The following is a 6001-nucleotide window of genomic DNA, read 5'->3' on the forward strand; positions in this document are numbered from 1 at the left end:
AGAGGCCTATTATGACTCAGGGTGACGCGTGCCATGATGCAGGTAGGAGTATCTAGGGTCCAGCAGAGGGGATTTTTGTATTGGGTCTTGAAGGATGAATAGGAGTTCAAAATAGCTAGCAAAGCGGGTGGGCACTGGCGGTAGGAGAAATCTGAATGAAGAGTTCAGGCGTTTAGGGAGTGGCCGCACAGGGCTCCTCATTTTTACCTTCTCAGGGATTTCTCTCACTCCTTTGGAGGGGGTGCCTGGTGTACTTCAGGACTAGAGCCTGGCCTGCGCTGGGAGCTTCTTGGGTAGCAGGCTGGCCTGGCAGCCAGAGAACTACAAGGCAGGCTGGTAATAATGGTGAGCTTCTTTCCAATCTCCTGGAAGTCCATGGTCCAGGGCTGTGGCACATTCAGCAGGCCTCCCTCAGCCCAGGGCAAAGGCAATACTGGCATGAGCTGGGGGAAAACCAAAACAAAAAACTGTGCATGGCCATCCTATGACAGCCAACCACCTGCCCCTGAGTCAGGTGTGGGAAAAAGGGCGGACACAGAGGCTGGATCCCTCGTCCCACAGGAAGACCCTCAGAGCCCAGCATTGCCACTGGCCTTGGAGCACCCAGCCCTGCCTGCACATCTCCAAAGCAGAGAACTCACTGCTCCCCAGGGCAATCTGCTCTGTTCCCAGCCAGAGGGCCTTTACAGGTAGGGAAACCGAGGCTCAGAACTGAAGAGCGCCTTGTCTAAGATACACAGGGATGGGCAGCAGAGCAGGACAGCCCTGCGCTGCCGCTGGGACATGAGCACGCCCGCCAGCTCCCTCTGCCCCAGGAAAAGGCTCAGAAAACTTCACTCACTCTTCTGCCCCAGGACTCAGCCTGTCCAGAAGAAACCAGCCCAATGCCTTCGTTTTACAGAGGAGGAAACTGAAGCCTGAGAGGGGACGAGTGAAAGAACACACCACAGGGAGACCTGAGAGTGGAATCAAAGGTCAAGACACATGACTCCCAAGTGACCTCCAAGTCCCTGAGGTCAGCCTGGGCCACAGAAACTCAGCTTCAAGGTGCTGAACTTGCCTGGAGCACGTGCAATAGCACCCCTACCCCCATCCCAGCAATGAAAGAAAATACATATTGGTTTATAGGGGATGTCCTAAGTGGGATACCTGGCCAGAAAGGGGACATCAGGTGAAAACCCAGGGCCTCTGAATAAAGTATGGACTTTGGTTGATAATAGTATGCCAACATTATCTCATTAATTGTGACAAAGGCCCCATGCTATCATAAGGTAGTAAAATAAAAGGAACTGCGTGTGGAGGCCACGTGAACTCGCCATACTCGCCTCACAATTTTTCTGTAAATCATGAAGCGTATTTTAAAAATCAAATTTATTTTTTAAAAGCTATAATATATGAGTGTGTGTATAAATGTAGTCGTTAAACCCCTACCACCAAAGCAGACTCCAGTGGCTGGAAACTGAGAGGACCCTCACAAGGCGAGCAGCTCTTGGAGGACTCCCCCACATCCTTCCACGCCCCCATTTCCCCTGGGCGGGTGGGGGGTTCGCTGACTCTCAGGGGGTCCGGTCAGAGGCTCTGGTGTGAGGAGCTGGGGACGTCACTCCCAGACGTCCTAACTGTAGTGTTCGCTGCCCCAGCAGAAAGTCCTCTTTCTGCCCAGCTTTGCAGAAAACGGGCCAGAATGCGTCTCGTGCAGCCCCTCCCAGCCCTGCCTGCAGCCCGCGAATCAGACAGCCTGTGACCCAGTCAGCCCACCTGGAGGGAGGTCTTTCTCTGGAAGAAGGAAGAGCGTCCCGCCGGGCAAACAGCCATTGCAGAAGCAGAGGGGGGCTGAGGGCTGAGAACAGCCTCTCCCAAGAGACGCAAAAGGCTGTTTCATCCATAAGGCGAATAAATACATAAAGCAAAGGTGGACACAAATTGCTTGTTTAAAAAAACCCACAATAACCCTCTATTGCAATGGAAGCACATGAAAGAGAGGAGACAAGGAGGACAGAATCCCACATTTGTCCAATGAGATTTCTAGGACAGAATGACGGACAGGCGACATTTATCCCTATGCTGCCTTGTTTTCTTCATAGAAGTCGTCTCTCCCTGAAATTAAAATTTAATTATATGTAACTATGATTACCTTTATCTGAGATAAATTTGCATAGCATGCATTTATTTACTTGTTGACTGTCCCCTCCTCTAGAGTGTCTTGTTCTCTGGAGGTCACGCCTGGTACCCCTAACACCTAGATCGGTTTCTGGCAAGGGAGATACCCTTCATAACAATTTGCTAAATGAAAGAATAACTGAATCTTGTTAAACGAGTAGTGAATGAGGACTCCCCAGATCAGAAGAAAGACGAGAAAGACGTGAGTCTTCAGACTGAACAGGCTCAGGGGTGTCACTGAGATTCAAACTCAGTTCAGCCACTTCGGAAACTGCAGCAACAGCTCCTAAACTCCACATAGGCCTACCTGTGATGCTGGGATTTCGCCCAAAGAAATGAAAACAAGTATATCCACCAAGAGACGTGGCCAGGGGTATTCGGGGCAGCTGTAGTGCTCAGAGCCCAATCCTGGAGACAGCCCCAACCTTCAACCACAGGAGAACGGGGAGCCACCTCGCGGCACTCCGTGTGCTGCCATGGTGTGCAGCCATCAAAGAAGTGCCAATTACACACCCACGTGGTGTGTTACTTGTGCCTCTTGACCTTCTGTGATTCTGATGCCCTGACATCTTGGGGCATTGCTGGCCGGGCAGAGACTGTGCCTCCCAGAGCTACCCAGTTTCTACAGACAGTGAATGCCTAGCCTGGGAGGGAGGTTTACATACGCAAACTGACCGATCCAGAGCCCACACACCACAAGACCAAAGAAAAACAAACTCGGAGGATTCATGTTACCAGACTTCAAACCTCACTGCGAGACAAGGTGTCATTGGTGTAAGGATACGTAGATCAATGGGACACAACAGACCCAAATAGTCAGCTGATATTTGACAACAGAGCATGGCAGTTCAGTGGAGAAAGGACAGCCTCTGGAACCACTGGACCTCTGTATGCAAAATAACGAATGACCCTAGACACAGACTTTACACAAAACTAACTCGAAATGGACCATAGACTTAAACATAAGTGCGAAACTGCAAAACTTCTTGAAAAACATATAGGAGAAAAATCGACATGACCTTGGGCTTCGTGATGAGTTTTTAAATACAATCCCAATAGTACAATCCATGAAGGAGAAAGAGTTATACATGTAGGTTAATTTTTATTAAAATTTAAAACTTTTGCTCTGTGAAAGACACTGTTAAAAGAATGAAAAGATAAGCCACAGACTGGGGGAAAATATCTGCAAAACATATATCTGATAAAGGACTTGTATTCAAAACATACAGACAATTCTTAAAAGTGAACAGTAAGAAAACAAATAACCCAGCTAACAAATGAGCAAAAGATCTGTACAGAGCCCTCACCAGAGAAGACACACAGCCGGTAAATAGGACGTGAAAAGATGCTAAACATCCTCTGTCATTAGGGAAATGCAAATTAAACCGTGAGATACCACTACACAACTACCAGAATGGATAGAATCCAGGTCACTGACAACACCAAATGCTGGTGAGCACGTTAAGCAACAGGAACTCTCATTCATCGCTGGGAGGAATGCAAAATACTACAGTCACTTTGGAAGAATTTGACGGTTTCTTACAAAAGTAAACATATTCTTACGCTCCACTAGTAGGGCTCCTAAGTGTTTACGTAACTGAATTTAAAATATGTCCACACAAAAACCAGCATGTGACTGTATCGCAGTCTTATTTATAATCACCTAAAACTACCGTGTTTCCCTGAAAATACGACCTAGCCGGACCATTAGCGCTAATGTGTCTTTTGGAGCAAAAATTAATATAAGACCCAGTATTATATTATAATGTAATATGATATTGTATTATATTATAATATAATATTGTATTGTATTATATTATATTACATTATATTATATTATGTTATATTATGTCATATAAGACCCAGTCTTATATTACATTAAAATAAGACCGGGTCTTATATTAATTTTTGCTCCAAAAGATACATTAGAGCTGATGGTCCAGTTAGGTCTTATTTTGGGGGACACACGGTAAAAGTCACCAACGTGTCAACGGGTGAATAGATAAATAGCCTGTGCTACATCCATACAATGGAATATTATTCTGAGATAAAAAGAAATGAACTCACAAGTAACAAAAAGATATGGATGAATCATAAATACATACTTCCAAGTGAAAGAAACCAGACTGAAAACACCACATACTGTATGATTTCATTTCTATAACATTCTGGGAACGGCAAAGCTATCAATCGAGACTATAAACGGAACAGTAGTTGCCAGGGTCCTGGGGGGAGGGATTAGGGCCTGAAGAGGCACAGGGAATTTTGGAGGAAAAAGGACTGTGTGTGAGACTGTAGTAGTGAATGTAAAGTATGAGCATTTGCCAAAACTTGTAGAACTTTCTATCACAGGGTGAACCTCGATGTATACAAAATTTAAAAAAACATGAACATTGAGGAGTCCGGGATCCCAGGGTATAATGCAGAATGTGACAAAAGAGTCTAATTGCATTAGAAATGTATGGAACAATCTCACTGAAGGGCATGGGCGAGTAAGTTGCTGACGGAAGGAACTTCAAAAACGAGTAGAGACTGTAAGGCTAAAGGCCAAAGGACTGCACCCTGTGGGGACACGAGTGAACAATTCTAGAACCACTCTACATGTACATTGGAACTGAAGAGTTAAGTAAATAAATAGCAGATGGTGAGAGCCAGGTGTCTCCCTGTTGGAGTGGGAGATTAGAGATAAACAAGGGGCAGAGGCTAGAATGTTCCATGTGGCAATACATTAGGGTTGGGAACATCAATATAAACTTATGTTCACCCTACCATAAAGAGTTACATGTAGAAATAGTTATAGATGTGTAACACAGGGGTTAGTACACATACATGTATCTCCTTGGTGTGTCAGCTGAGGGCACCCAGAGGCAAGGACATCCCAGTAGCTATGATCCCATGTGATTCTGGTTTCAAGTACCTTCTCCAGTAAAAGGAACCAGGGCTCTTTGAAGAAATGGTAGAGTCTAGGGCCACAGCAAGAAATATAAAGGATGAGCCTGGGGCATCTTGCAGTGTCAGAACGTAGAGAAGTGCTTCTCTCTCTCTCTCTCTCTCTCTCTCTCTCTCTCTCTCTCTCTCTCTCTCTCTCCCACCCCCCCACCATGGGGGTAAGTCAAAGGGACATGGGAGCTAACTGAAAGAGCTCCCAGTGGCCAGAGCTGGAACAATTTGAGCAATAAATAAAATAAATAAAGTAGCATTGGATTACTTGTCCTAAGTACTAAATAAATATCCATGAGTCCTTACTGACATAAATGATTAAGTAACTAAATGGACACGACGAGATCACTCTCCTGCGCAGAATTCCCAATAATTTATGTACATACTCGTCCTCGAGGAGACAGAGCACAGCTCCTCACTCAAGTGTGGGCTGTGTAGTGACTTCCTTCCAGAGAGGACAGTACGGAAAGTGGGGCGGGGGGAAAGAGTGACTTTACAGTGGAAAAACCTAATACACACCTCAGCCAGGTGACTAAGGTCAATGTCAGCAGTGACAAGTCACGTTAACAGTATGTACCCTTGTGATGAGCATCTCTGCACTCTTCCTCCCCACACCCATGGTTGAGTCTAATATGAAAAACATCAGAGAAATCCCAACTGAGGAATGTTGTACAAAATACCTGGCCAGTACTCCTTAAAACTACCAAGGTCATCAAAAACAAGGAAAGTCTGAGAAACTGTCACAGCCAAGAGGCACCTAAGGACACATGATGGTGACTGAATGTAATATGGTGTCCAGGATGGAATCTTGGAACAGAAAAAGGACCATAGGGGAAAACTGAGGTAATCAGAATAAAGTATAGGTAGTAACAATGTATCAATATTTGTTTGTTAATTGTAA

The sequence above is a fragment of the Rhinolophus hipposideros genome (assembly GCF_964194185.1).
Source record: "Rhinolophus hipposideros genome assembly, chromosome: 5".
Lineage (NCBI taxonomy): Eukaryota > Metazoa > Chordata > Mammalia > Chiroptera > Rhinolophidae > Rhinolophus > Rhinolophus hipposideros.